The following is a 15,881-nucleotide window of genomic DNA, read 5'->3' as shown; positions in this document are numbered from 1 at the left end:
GGCCGGCGCATTGCGGCTGGCTTCATCTGTCCTAGCGGTGCCGTCTTCGTTTCGCTTTGTTTGCGACGCCTGCGTTGTACGGACTGATGGCAGTTTTCCGTGGCATTATTCCCCCTCTCAAGACGCATCGCCCCGATGCGTGCGATGAGGCTGTATGCAGAGTTGCATTTGTGGGCGGGTTTCGAGGAACGAGGTGGTAGTACAGTGGGCGACGGGGGTGGCTAATCTTCGTGTCGGTCGTGGTATGGCTTCATGCGCACAACGTGTACGCGCTCAGTGGGATTGCGTCGTCGCGAAGGCGAGTGTCCTGCAGGCTTGACTTCATAAACCAGGTCACTGAGTCGTTGTACTACTTCATAGGGACCAAAATATCGGCAAATGAGTTTTTCAGACAGACCGCGTCGTCGTACTGGGGTCCATATCCACACTTTGTCGCCAACGTCATACCGCGTTTCACGTCTTCCCCGGTTGTAGCGGTCGGCGTCGATCCGGTGTTGGCGACGTATTCGGTACCTTGCTAATTGGCGGGCTTCTTCCGCTCGTTGTAGAAAGTCGTCAAGATCAGGGGGGTAGTCATCTTGGTCTATCGGTAACATAGCGTCCAGTGTTGTGGCAACTTCACGACCGTAAACTAGTTGAAACGGGGTAACCTTGGTGGTCTCTTGTACGGCGGTGTTATAGGCGAAGGTGGCCCAGGGTAAAATTTCGTCCCACTTTTTGTGCTCGACATCGACATACATAGAGATCATGTCGGTTAGAGTTCGGTTCAGCCGTTCAGTCAGGCCATTGCTTTGGGGATGATAGGCGGTGGTTTTTCTGTGAATAGTGTGAGTCATATTCAGCAGGCACTTCATAAGTTCCGCTGTGAAGGCCGTTCCACGATCTGTGATTACGACAGTTGGAGCGCCATGCCGGAGGACTATGCTGTTTACAAAAAACTGTGCCACTTCAGCCGCCGTTCCCCGTTGTAAGGAGTCTGTTTCGGCGTATCTGGTTAAGTAATCCGTCGCCACAACGATCCATTTCTTGCCGAGTGAAGAGGTCGGGAAGGGTCCAAGGAGGTCCATTCCAACTTGTTGGAACGGCGCTTTCGGTGGATCTATAGGTTGGAGGAGGCCAGCCGGTTTTATACTTGGTGTTTTTCGTCTTTGGCACTCACGACATGTCTTTACATAGTGCTGTACTGAAGCTAGTAGCTTGGGCCAATAATAATGCAGACTGATTCTAGCAAGCGTTCGAGTCACGCCCAAATGTCCAGATGTGGGCTCATCGTGGCACGCTCGTAGTATTTCTTGTCGCATAGTTGCAGGAACGACAAGCAAGAACTTCTCACGGTTTGGCTTAAAGTTTCTCTTGTAAAGAACATTTCTTCGGAGGCAGAACGATGTGAGGCTTCGAGAAAATATACGAGGTATTCGTACATTGGCTCCTTCCAGGCGTTTAATGAGCGGGAGCAATTCTTCGTCTGCGCGTTGACATTCGGCTATTTTAGTAGTCTCGACAACCCCTACGAATGGAAAGTCCTCTTCCTCTGATAGTGCTGTGTCTGCAGGCGCCCGCGACAAACAGTCGGCATCGGTATGCTTCCTCCCAGAACGGTATACCACGGTGATATCATATTCCTGCAGTCTGAGGCTCCACCTTGCTAATCGTCCAGATGGGTCCTTGAGGTTCGCCAGCCAGCAAAGGGCATGGTGATCGCTGACTGCCTTGAAAGGCCTACCGTATAGGTACGGCCGAAATTTACTGATGGCCCAGATGACGGCAAGGCATTCTTTTTCTGTGGCTGAATAGTTGGTTTCCGCTTTCGATAGAGTCCGGCTGGCGTAAGCTATCACTTTTTCTTCGCCATTCTGCCACTGTATTAGAATGGATCCAAGGCCGATGTTACTGGCGTCTGTGTGTATTTCTGTGTCAGCTGTCTCGTCAAAATGAGAAAGAATTGGGGGCTTTTCCAGTCGTTTTCTTAAGTCGTCGAAGGCGCTTTGTTGCTCGTTTTGCCACTGGAAGGGGGCATCTTCTCTCGTAAGTTTCGTTAAGGGTTCTGCGATCTTCGAGAAATTTCGGACAAATCGTCTATAATAAGCGCATAGACCCAGAAACCTCCGTACTGACTTTTTATCTGTTGGCACCGGAAACCTTGCGACGGCGGCTGTCTTATCGGGATCAGGACGAACACCTTGGGCGCTGACGACGTGCCCCAGAAATCGAAGTTCTTCGAAACCGAATTGACACTTCTCTGGCTTAATTGTCAACTCTGCCGAACGGATTGCCTCTAACACTGACCGCAGACGCTTGATGTGCTCCTCGAATGTAGCGGCGAAGATGATCACGTCGTCTAGGTACACTAAACAACACTGCCACTTCAATCCGGAAAGTACAGTGTCCATCATGCGCTGGAACGTTGCAGGTGCACAACAGAGACCAAATGGGAGAGCCTTAAATTCATAGAGTCCATCCGGGGTAACAAATGCAGTCTTCTCGCGATCGCGTTCATCAACTTCGATTTGCCAGTATCCGCTTTTCAGATCCAGCGATGAGAAAAACTTGGCACACCGAAGTCGATCTAACGTGTCGTCGATGCGCGGAAGGGGATATACATCCCGCTTAGTCACAGCATTCAGTTTCCGGTAGTCGACACAAAACCGCAGCGTGTTGTCCTTTTTCTTGACAAGCACCACGGGGGATGCCCACGGACTGTTAGAAGGCTGGATAACATCATCTTCAAGCATCTCCCGTACCTGATTCTTGATCACCTCCCTTTCCTTTGGCGAAACACGATATGGATGCTGGCAGACCGGCCTGGTTGTCTCGTCCGTTATGATCCTGTGTTTTGCAATGCTCGTGCGCCGTACCTTTGAGCTATTGGAGAAGCAGGTGCCAAATTCCCGTACGAGGTCGTACAACTGTCGCCGTTGAATTTCTGAAAGCTGGGGATTGACAGATATTACGTCGCAGACGTCAGGTCTTGGTTTTACATCCACTGACGTTGTTTCGAGACTGCATATTTCTGTCGCTGCACAGAACTCATGGAGAAAGGCTATGGTTGTCTCCTTCGCGATATGCTGGAATTCGTTCCCGAAATTTGTCAGGAGGATATCTGCGCACCCGTTTCGCAACTGAATAATTCCTCGTGCCACACAAACGCCTTTTTTCAGGAAAACATCCATGTTGCTGTCAGCCACACCTTCGCAGTCGTTAAATGTATCATTCCTGACGAGAACCATTACACTGCTTCGTGGCGGTACGGTCACATCATCATCGACGACGCGTAGTGGAGTGGTGTATCGTTCGTCTGCTTCTGCTACCTTTATAGCATGTTCCGTCGAAAATGACACGCTTGACCTCTGTAAGTTGATAATGGCACCATTATCTTGTAAGAAATCCATTCCGAGTATAACTTCCCTCGAACACACGGGCAGGACGACGAAGTCACCGACGTAAGTGAAACCCCGTATCCCAACTCTTGCGGTGCACCTGCCGAGAGGCGTTATAAGGTGACCGCCTGCAGTACGCACTTGAGGTCCAATCCATTCGGTTAAGACTTTCTTTAGTTTCTTCACTAAGTCGTAACTGATCACAGAGTAGTCCGCACCGGTATCGATTAAAGCATTGAGCTCTAGTCCGTCAATTGCCAGCGGCAAGTCTGAAGTTATTTTCTCGCTACTGTACTTCTTTACCTGTAAACAGTCGTCGTCATGCTGATATTGCTGTGGAGGATCTTCACATGTCTGATCGCCAGCGGCCTTGCCTCCACAGGTCGCGGTCTTCAGTTTCCCGGGTTTGGGCTAGGCGAACGATGCCTGGCCGCGCTTGGGAAGGGACGCGGGTTGGGCGAGCGGTGGCGCATAGGGGATAGCGAGCGTGGCTGATGACGACGAGGCAGATCAAAGTTCTGACGCGAGCATAGGTATTCTTCGATGTCGGACGGTCTTTCGCCGTTTCGAGGACACGGTGCGTTGATGGCGAATCCCCTAAGACCAGCCTGGCGGTATCGGCAAAATCGGTACAAGTGACCAGCCTCTCCACAGTGGAAGCACAGGGGCCTACGTTCGGCGTCTCGCCATACGTCACTTTTTCGAGGCCTTGTCTCTGCCGCGCGAGGTGGACTGCGTGCTGCCTCTACCATATGGGGCGAACTGCGTGTTGTCTGTGCGTAGGTACTTGGCGTTTCGATCGGCGCACAGTGGACAGTAGGTCGCCTGAGCACCTCAGAGTACGTTACCGCGCGTCGTGTCGGTATTGAATCACTCTGTGGCTCCCGTATGGCGTGCCTAATTTCTTCTCGCACAACATCAGCAATAGACAGCTCCGGTGAAACATCGGGTGACTGCAGCTTGCGTAGTTCCTCCCTGACTACCGACCGGACGAGCTCCCGCAGTGTGTCCAGGTTATCCGCAACGCCTGCCGAGTAGACTCCAGCTGATGTACAGGCTACGTCGCGATTGTACTGCCGGGCTCTCTGATGCAGCGTCGTTTCGATGGTTGTTGCTTCCGACCGAAACTCCGCAACTGTGCGAGGCGGATTGCGAACAAGTCCCGCGAACAGCTCTTGTTTTACCCCATGCATGAGATGGCGCACTTTCTTGTCTTCAGTCATGCTGGGATCAGCTCGTTTGAACAGGCGGGACATGTCTTCTATGTACATCGCAACAGTCTCGTTGTTGCGTTGGTTCCGTGTACGAAGAGCTGCTTCTGCCTTTTCCCGGCGATCACTGTTACCGAACGTACACAGTAGCTGCCGCCGAAACTCTTCCCAAGACGTTAGGGATGCCTCGTGGTTTTCGTACCACACTCGTGCAGAGTCTTCCAAAGCAACGTAGACGTTGCGCAGCTTGCGTTCTTCGTTCCATTGGTTGATATTTGCCACTCTCTCGAAGTGGTCTAACCAGTCTTCGGCGTCCTCGAACGAGTCGCCGTGGAATACCTTGGGTATCACAGGTTGGCTCACGATGAGCTGCGACGGTATAACTTGGCTGGTCATGGTGGTGGTGTCGCTTGTCTCAGTCGCCGGTACTCTTGAAGCAGCGGGAAGGGGTCCGAATTCTGGTGAATCTCCTCGAATACGGCGGCTGGCCCGTTGGTGCACCGGTGTAAGCTCCACGGCTTCCGGTTGATCACGGCTTGGGCTGCGCTCTCTGGGGCTCGGAATCATCTACCCCGCACCTCCACCAGAAATGTAACACCGGTCTCCACAAGGATTTGGTATTTACACTATTTATTTAGGGGCGAACTTGTGCCCAAAGCAAAAAGGAAACACAGAAAATTCGGAAGGAACCGAAAGTCCGCAGCTCTCACGAGCCTCTCCTTCGAACGCCGTCTTTCTCTTCTTCACGCGCGATGGCCGCTCGGCTGAAGCTCGTGCGCATGCAGGGCCGGCCGGCGCATTGCGGCTGGCTTCATCTGTCCTAGCGGTGCCGTCTTCGTTTCGCTTTGTTTGCGACGCCTGCGTTGTACGGACTGATGGCAGTTTTCCGTGGCAATATCATCATCATCTGGGGTTTAACGTCCGAAAACCACGATATGATTATGAGGGACGCCGTAGTGGAGGGCTCCGGAAAGTTCGACCACCTGAGGTTTTTTAACGTGCTCGTATACTCCATCTCAGAAGTTACCTTCAGCTCTGTGAAGGCTACAGGGCCCCTTAGCCAATAGGAAGGGTGATTAGCCCCTCTACATGTATTCATCCGCGTCGCGTTGTCTTCTCAGCGTCTCGTTGGCGTCTGCTCGCATGCGTAGGGTGAGTAAAGTGAACAGACGGCATCGCTGAAAAAAAGATGGCTGCACACACTGCAGCTGGTGCCCTCCGCTTTGAATTTATCGAGTCATCATCGTGACCCGTAAGTTATGAACTCATGCTTGTATTTGAGTCAGATGAATATGCTGACGCTTCGACAGCAATGTATTCGCGACTATATTGCGCCAAATTTCATGAACCTTTATCAAATTATCGGGGCGTTAGGCTTAGCGGGCGTGGCTAAACAAACAGCTGATCTCGCAAATAACAACAGCAAAATGTGCCTCATGCTTTGTCCTCAGCGTGAGATGGCAGAGCGCGATGGCTCATTTCACCATTTATTTGCTGCTTCCAACGCAGTGGGCGTACATCAAGCGCAAGTTCGGGTCGAAGCGGGCGGTCACGTCTGCATGGGTGCTGCCATTTTGATTTCTAACCGCAGTTATCGGCGGTTACTGATACAGCAATTAAAGGCACACGACATCAATGCGCAGAAGAATAAACATATAAAGCATCGATATGACGTAACACGTGCCAAACAAGCGCAAATGTCTCACCCCTGCCAAGTGTAAGGCAATTATATCTGGAACTATGTTTTGCTGCGCAAGTGGGTGGCTTGCTTACACCCCGTAGCCTTGGTAGTGCTGAACCAACGCCTTTTCTAGAAAGATGCCTGCCGCGTGAGTCAAATACCTCCTGCCCTTCCATTTCCCTCCTTCCTCGTTTCTTATGGAGGCGGTAGCTGGCGATCCTTGCTGTGGCCGCTTGCATCACATATTTGCGCATGCGCACATTACCACCCCTGACGTCACGCCAGCCCCATTAAAAATAAGAAGGGAGAACGTGGCGCCATCCTTCGGCAAGCGACGACAACTGAAGGCAGGACGGCTACAATGGGATAGCGAGCGACGCCGCAGGCATCTTTCTAGAGGAAGCGTTGGCTGAACAGTAGTGGTGAAATGGAATATAAATCTTAGTACACGGGCCTCAAACATTTACGCGTACAAGCACAGCAAGTGCCAAACCGCATCGGACATTTGCTTATAGAATATGCACATGCGAGAATGGTTTACTACACAACGTGGACGTTACGTTTGTCCTATTTCATTCTCTGAAATCGACCTCGTGATCAGCCTTTGAGCTCGTCCCATACGTTTTCTTTCTGCGCCTTGTATCCTTGTGGCAGTTTCCTTGCCTTTCAAATGTCCCTTTGCCGAATCTATTGATAGATAACGACGGATTGCATTCACGTAGTACATACATACGGCTGTTTCCCTACCGAAGAAGTATGCGCATATGACGCCCGCTGTGCTCCATGTTTGTCGAGATCGATTCGTGCGGTCCGGCTGTTACACTATAGTGCAAATCGGTTTTCTCCCACGACCTGTCGTGCTGTGGCGCGTGCACTGCGGGTGTGGTCCGGACATGTGACCGCGCGGCGCGGAGACAATCGTTGTGAGGTGACAGCTCACCCGCGGCTGCCGATCAGAAGAAGAAAGGCCGCGGGGCAACCAGCACCTGGAGACGGATGGTGTTCGGGCTGTAGAGCCGCCCGATTTGGATCCCACCGCCGACGCAATCGATGCCACGGGACAACCGAGAACACCTCCGGTGCGTGCCTTGACAGTCTGTCCTTATTAATGGCACCTCTTGGTTCGCGCTCGCTTGCTACCGTTCGCTTACTCGCCCGGCTGGCGGCAATGTTGGCGCCGTACCACCGCGCGCGTGGGAGCCTATCGAGCGAGCAGCGTGCGGCGAGCGCTTACGCGATAGCCTGTCACGCAGTATTCCCATAGACATGGGATTGGCCAAGTGAAGATCGTGTTTCTCTTGGTGAACATAAAATGGACTCGATCAGCGCATTCTTCGAGGTACACTTCACTTTTTTTTTTACTTTTTCACAAATATAGGGGTCTTCCTTGCGTATATGGTTGAACGCGAAAACGATAGTTTTCATACAACGTTATGTTTCCAACAGACAGCATAGTACGTGATCGAGCCCGCACGAACGTAGTCCTACTTGCTTTGCTGTTTATTAATGGCGACAATATTGGGATAATGGCTATCAGTATACCGATAGCCATTATCCCAATGTGTCAGCTGAAAACAAAGTAAAACAGTAAGGGACACAGCAATAGAGATAGACAAATAGAAATAAAAACAACTCACATTATTTGATGATAACAAAATAACGAGCAATATACTAAAAGAATGACAATTTTGAAAATGTATGCATATAATAAGCGAGAGAGAAATCACAGTAATAGTGACAAGCATGCGTAATCTCTAATCGCCGGGAAGCATTGATATCACTGCAAACCGTATATAGGTACTGTTGACAGGGCAGAGCCATCTCAACAATAAATTTTAACTCAATAGCGTCAAAGAGCTCATTTCGCAGAAATTCCGGTGTCGGCGTCAGCATCGTTAGTTGTGAGCGAAAAATCAGCGTTGTCCGTGACCGAAAAATCGAGAAAGATGCAAATAACATAAATAATAAAAGTCTTCGGTTTGAGTGAGAATCGAACCCAGGTCTTCTGCGTGGCATATAGGCGTTCTACCACAGACCCACGCCATTGCTTGAAACAGCTTCGAAAAAAAAAAAAACAGTATATGAATGTCTTGCAGTGGGAGGAGTCTCCTCAACGCATGTAATATTGTGTGGCAGAAGCGTAGAATCGTGCCAGGAGTCAATACATGTGAATTGCGCAACGAGCGGGTGCTTTAAAGGCCCACCCATTGCAAAGCGCTCAGACATATTTAATCATCATCAGCAGCAAAAGCATGAACAAAGTGAGCAACCGCGTAGGTTCGCGTGTTGACTTACGGGCGTGTAGTGGGCCCTTCACTAATTCGTAAAAGGAAAAACTTTGGCGTAATGGGCACAGCGCAACTGTACTTGCAGTAGGCATTCTAGGAGAGTTTGAAACGGCTTATGTTACGCGTACAGGCCGTTCGCTTCCTTGCGGCACGGTTGAGGCCTGCACCGTGAATCGCGAAGCAAGGCTAGCAGTTGAGAAGGCGATGCGCGCGGGGCCCGATTACGCTATCGCGTTCTGCTCTTGAAGGCGAAGCTCAAGTGTCCTCCAAGTTTTTTGTGAAAGACATCGCTCTAAAACACGTTAAATGCAGTGATAACAAAAAGTCATTATGTAGTTACAACGCGATAAAGGCTACGTCACACAACGTTCGTAGCGATGTTCACACGTAACTGAACGAAATCCCTGTGAACGCTCCCAAACAAATACGGGCAAAGCTGTATTATCTTTTCTTTGATTGCACTGCCATCATCAGAGTCCATGGAACGTACTTATTGATAAGAGACCATAATCTAAGACGACAAAAAGACCATAATTTTTCCCCCGATCCTTGTCAACTATCTCAGTGGCTCGGTAGTACGCATCATAACTAAAAAGTATGGTCAAGTGTGGAATAAAAAAGAATTCCGAGGGTCTTTTACACTGTCGATACGGCCTCAGTTTGGAGTATTAATCAACGTTAATTACTTGTTAGTTGACGAAAAACAGCAAACGAGGCTCGTTTTGCGATGCCAGTATCACACGCCGACGTCTTGTGATTCTTGTAGGAAAGGTAAGGACATTTGGTTTGGAGTGCACGATAACTGTCTCTCCACTGAGGACACCTCAACAGAAACAGACACAGGGGAACGGGAAGTAAAGGGATAGTCAGAGTGAAGCAAACTTTGCTCGATCTGGACGTCGTGGCGCTGCGCGTTCGGAGAGCGGTGGCGCCGGCCTATGAGCGGCACTAGCTATAGGCATATATAACAGGTGAATTAGGTACCGGATGTTGGGTACTCAGTTACTGTATCGCTCCTTTGCCGGCACAGGGCCCTCTGGCCATGCTTTCAACACACAGTGCGGCTCATCAACATTGCCTATCGTCGGGCATTAGACCAGCAGAAAGACCACTGCGCACCTTTTCGATGCCTAAGACAGCCACACGTACACATCATGAGTCTCGAAAATACGAAGAGCCGTCATCCATGAATGGCGTTAAAACAGACAACATTGCTATTACTGAACAACGGACAAATCACGCACATTTACACAAATGGATTGGCCTACGCTGTCAGCTCCCCAATCGCTGTTGTCATCCTTACCTGTAAAGTCACCATCTATGGTTCAGAGTGTCGCGTAGGAAGTTATCTGCGGTCCCAAAAGTTGCTGCGCCGCATGTCCTGTTAATTACATCGTGCGAGCAAATGAGTATTCAAACAAGGTAGCAGTCCTAGATCAAATGTAGTCTTCGGGCGATATGAAATCGTCAAACATAAGGAGTCAGTTTTTCAACAATAAAGTCAGTTTTTCGACAAGAGGATGCGTATTTGTCAGAGCCTTGTCATACAACTCCCCTTTTCCAAACGTCCTAAGGGTCTACTGTGGCCGGCAATCGAAAACGCGCCCTCTAACTTAGTAGCGCGACACCTTACCTGCTGAGCTGCAACGGTGGTTACAGAAATACTGGTAGACGCTCTTCTTTGGGTTTTGGGACTTAGGATGAAACCCTAAATACGTATCATGGCTGATTTCTCTTGAGATAGCGCGTATAATACTGAAACAAGGTAACACTTTCGTCAGTAATGGGCAGCTTTCATTTAGTAATTGCCCAAGCACTTGAAAGGCATGAGCAAATCTATTTACTCTTGCGCGCGTAATTTCAATGGAGATAGGCGCCTTTTCTCTTCGATTCGTGGAATGGATTTCTTGCGACGAAGGCGCGAAGAAATCCCGGAATCTCAGAGAGCCTCGCTGTAAATTGCTCCTTGGAAGTCACATTTCGCAATTTTCCGAGGAAACGCGGACATTGCTACAGTTTGTGAAACTGACATGCCTCAGTGACCGATAGGCGTAACGGACAGCCAAAGGTGTTTGCGCTGCTAGTACCTTCGTTCCTCTTTCTTTCTTTCTTTCTTTCTTTCTTTCTTTCTTTCTTTCTTTCTTTCTTTCTTTCTTTCTTTCTTTCTTTCTTTCTTTCTTTCTTTCTTTCTTTCTTTCTCTATTTTTTTCCACACAAGGTAGCAAAGCATATGTGGCCCGGTTGACCTTTCCTTCTCATACTTCTCTTTTTTTTTTCTTCTTGAGACACGAACTTTTTTTTTTTTTTTTTCGAAGCGCGTGATGCTGTGACAGTACCGATGAGCGCACCAAAGCAATGGGACACAAAAACGTATTGAAAGAGCTACTCAATACTTACTCTCCTTCTCATTTATAACGTCCCCATATTCTTTTTATTTTCAATATTGTGAGCCCTTTCGGGCTCACGTGACAGGGTGGGAAAATTTACAACACTGAAAGCAAATATACAAACAGCATAGTACAAGCAGCACAGTGCAAATTGAGAACAGAAATGTATAAACAGCATATAGGAAAATACAAAACAGCAGCATAGAAACGATGTTGTACGAATATACACAAAAAAATAAATAAGAATGCCGAAATTAGGCACCGGATGACTGTAGCTTTTCTTCGAAACTCGCGAGCGAATTCGTACCGTCAAATATTTCCGAGCTTGGTTTACTCCATTCTTCGATGGTTTTTACCAGGAACGAATGTTTGTAAGCATCAACTCTAGGCACATAAGGTCTAACAACGTATGGGTGGGGTGAAGGAGGTGACAGTCTGCGGGGTGGTCGCAAGTAGAGCCCGGGATTAATGTTTAACATGTCAATATATCGTTGATAAACAATTTTAGCCTGGCTATTTTCCTGCGTGAAGCTAAACTTGGAAGTTTTGCCTTATTGATTAACGCAGTAACATATTCAGTCCTTTTATATTCAGAAAAAATAAAGCGTACAGCGAGACGCTCAGCGGCACTCGCTCGATCTGGTTTATTAGAGTTACTCGACATGGGTCCCTTACTTGCGTATATCTCCAGAGTGGGTCGAACAACCGTAGTGTAAGCCTTCAACTTAATGTCAGGAGATGCTTGTTTTAATTTACATCGCAACGTTCCCAGCTTTCGCTGAACCGATCCACAAATGCTGGCAACGTACCCACTCCCACTTAAATTATGCGTGATGGTGACACCTAAATGCTTCATTTTCATTGTTCGCCGGATTTTCGTACTTCCGATTTTGCAGGTAAATTGTAAGGGTAATTGCTTTGCTGTGACACTCATGCAGACTGATTTATCGAAGTTACTTTCCATGTCATACGCTGTACATCAATCGTAAATTATGTTTAATGGTTCTTTTAATAAAGGTTGTTCATTAGAGCGCTTTACTCGACAAAATAACAAACAGTTGTCTGCAAAAAGGAGAACTTCAATATGTGGATCCACATTAGCAGCAGTATCATTGATGTAAAACAGAAATATCATCAGTCCTATCTCATAAATATTGAGATATCAACTAGGTGGTGCTTCTCCTCGCTTCGTGCTAAGAGCACAAATTTGTAACGCGAAAATTCCACTGTCCTTGCAATATGCACCGAGAGGACCCTTGGAGGCCAAACGCAATTGTTTTTCCGCAGCTGACCTCTCATAGACCTTTTTTTTTTTCAATTTGCTCAGTTCTTGTACGCTGCCGTTCGCAACATGCATGTGCATTTATTTAACAACGAAACTGAGCGCCATGGAATTGCCGATGATATTTATTCTAAAACAACAGTTCTGCGACAGAGCCCCTGACACGGCGCCGTAGCTTTCGTGACACACATGATGCATGGTTTGTACCCCTCACTGCACATTCGCGTATACACATAAAATACATGGTGATGAAAGGAGCCCAGTGTGTGGAGGACGTCACCTGTCTTCATACCAGTGGCCATGCATCGTGCGTGTCGGATAGCGTCATCCAAGCGCCGTGCATGGTGCATCGCTAGACGTCTAATTACGCTGTGTTGTGCGGTCCCATGCCGTCCCGTTGTAAGGAGGTTACACCATGGTCGCGGTACAAGGGCTTCGCCGGGCGACATCACTGCTTCAATACCTTCGGGAATGTTTTATGCCTGTTGCTTCAATGCCTGAAGAAGGAGAAGAACGAAAGGCACGGATAGAAATAGCAGCAAAAAGACGAAGAAGAAGGAAAACGTTTGCCTTTCCGCACACGATTACGCATCTCGGCTCCCCCTGCCCGCATGCGCAGACGTACAGAATAGAGCCTATCTAATTTACTGTTGCATTGCGGGTGCGTCGCATTCACTGCTCCGGCCTCTTTTGCTGGTTGCCCACGAGACGGGCTGGTGGTTGTGTAGCTGTGCGACTGCAGAGAGAGAAGAAATGAAGCAGAGAACGCATCTGCCTTTCGTCAAGCTTCGCGATGGCAGGGACGATTCCCACAGATGGTGCATGAGCCAGTACTACGCGACACCTCCAAGGTTTCGGCATCCGTTCAAGAGGGTATGCCTGAAGTGCGAGCCGTTCTGGGAACGCTCGCGCTGTCATTCATTTCCAGCGCGAGATTGGCACATCTGTGTTTGCACGTCAATTGGTGGTTGCGGCTTCTCTGGGTGGCATAAAACTGGATTTTCATGTCTGTTGCCAGATGTCCTTCGTGTGCCTGAGTAAATCGTATTCTCAGTGAAAATCAGCAGGCCTGATGCGTGCCGCTAGCAACCGACACATTACAGACGCCCCTTGATAAGGCTCTCAGCAGTGAGCTTGATGTGCGAGTGCAGCGGGCGCCACGGGTACAATAGCGCCGTGATGAGGCACCCGCGTTGCCCGAGGCTAGCTTGCGATGATGCATTGGAACTTGAAGAAACATTATCTTCTAATAGCTAAATGGTTGTTGCAGACGCTGAACTGCCGTGTCATATACAGGGTGTTTCAAGAAATGTGTCCAACCTTCTCAAAAAATCAGGAAAATGCGATACTTGCTCGGGGCTTTCAGAATTGCTTTTTCTGTGGTGGTAGGAATCTTAAGCTAGTTAAGGACATCATTTAGGACAGTAATTAGGAAAGTTACAATAATTAAACTTTTTAGTTAGTGGAGTTAGGTGATTGTGTCGAATGGGAGAATTGAAGTTCTTCATGCGAGGAACCTATCCGAACTTTGATATTTTCAAAAAAGCGTCCTCTAGTAATTTTTGTGGCGTAATGAAATTCAGCGAATTGCAACGGCTTTCAACAGCGAAAGCCATCCAATTCGGTTGAATATCATTACTTCGTAATGATTATTAGAGGCCGCTTTTTCGAAATCTCAATGTTAGGATGGGTTTCTGGCATGAAGAACTTCAATTCCCCAATTTGACACAGTCACCTAACTCCACTAATTAAAAAGTTAATTAATTTAACTTTCTTAATTACTGTCTCAAGTCGTGTCTCTAACCATTTTAAGATGCCTAGCGCTACAGAAAAAGTCATTCACTCATTTTCGACGTCTCAGAAGAATATGGCAGTTGCGTTCTTCCTTGTTTCTGTATATACCTATATAGGTTTCGCCATTGAATTTGGTTGAATTTCATTACTTCGCAATTATTACTAGACGCCACTTTTTCGAAATCTCAAAGATGGGTTGAGTTTCTGGCATGAAGAACTTCAATTCTCTCATTTGACAGAACCACCTAACTTCACTAATTAAAAAGTTAATTAATTTAACTTTTTTAATTACAGTCCCAAATGATTTATTTAACCATCTTAAAATCCCTGCCACTCAAGAAAAACCAATTCTGAAGGTAGCAATCAAATATCGCATTTTCCTGATTTTTTGAGAAGGTTGGACATATTTCTTGAAACACCCTGTATAGCACGGTTGGCGCATACGAAACACATAAGAAAATTAAGTGAGCCTTTTTAAAACTAAATGTGCACGTTGGAGAGCTTGGCGTCGTGAGTAATGCCCGTTATTGCTTCTCTTTTAGGCAAACAGTGCGCAGAAAAAGTAGTCCATCTTCAAGCAAAGAAGTGAGCAAACAGAAAGAAACAGCATATAGTGCAAAATATGCGTCGGCCTTGACAAGCGCAAGAACAAAATAATAAAGTATGTTGAAACGCACTAACGCATAGTTCACGTAAAGTTGAATTTTGCTTATCGTTTGTGACAACACACAAATGTGTACTCGAAGGAATTGCGCTATGTACAATACAAGGTTACACAACAAGTAGCATCGAGATCAGTATCAGAGGTGTCTTCGTACACACCACAGACGACAGCTTGCGAAATACATAAATTATGCAGATGTTATATCGTTCTATTATTTACTCAAAATTCCCGACTTTTCAAAAACTTTCAAAAGCAGTACGCATCTCGCGGGACATGCAACGTGTGTATTACTGCGCGGTAGTAAACACGGACGACAAGAAGATACAAGGACCGTGTTTACTACCGCGCAGTATACATACGTCGATCATGAATCACCAACTCGCCCAATCGTCCACCTTGATTAGGGACATGCAAGCACCCTTATAAAAGTGGGCGTGTGCTACCAAACGCCTGGCAGTAATGTCCTCCTTTTTCGTTCGTTCGTTAGTTTGAGGTTTGCAATGCATGATGCGATAGCTCACATGTAAGTACAGTCGTCGTTCGTGTAAGACGGCACAACACGACAGTTTCGAAACGGCTTTATAAGGGGACACATCCCCTTTGAAGGTGTTAGAAGTAACACGAATGTGCCGCATGTATTGTGTAAGTGTAGTGATCCACTTGTATCGCACTTAAACTAATGGGCTACGCTAATATTCATGCATATAGAAAGTGCAGAGCCAATGATTTTGGTGTGATTAAATGCAGGAGGGAATAACGCCATGTAGTAAGCATACGTATCCTTGTCTTGCTCAGCATGTATTTCAAGAGTGATAAAGTTGTTAAACACAACCTAAAGAAACCAACAGACAATGAAGCTAAGGAAGGTATAGAGGACATTACTTCTATGTTTTTCCTTTTTTAAACTGCAGCAGAGTATACCCTAATTATGACATAAATGGAAAGCAATTAAAGTGGACGAAAAATCAACGTGCCGCAGGTAGGGACCGAACCTACAACCTTCGGATAACGCGTACGATGCTCTACGGCGGCGAGTGTTCCACACTCTACAAAAGAGTGTTCCGCACTCGTCATCGTTCCACACTCGGCTACGAACGGTGCTGGTGAACACTCCCGGGATTGCACAAACATAAATATCCAATAAAGTGGATGGAAAAGCGACCGCCGCCGTAGCTCAATTGGTGGAGCATCGGACGC

This window comes from Rhipicephalus sanguineus, chromosome 1, assembly GCF_013339695.2.
Source record: "Rhipicephalus sanguineus isolate Rsan-2018 chromosome 1, BIME_Rsan_1.4, whole genome shotgun sequence".
NCBI lineage: Eukaryota > Metazoa > Arthropoda > Arachnida > Ixodida > Ixodidae > Rhipicephalus > Rhipicephalus sanguineus.
Note: the sequence above shows the minus strand (reverse complement) of the source record.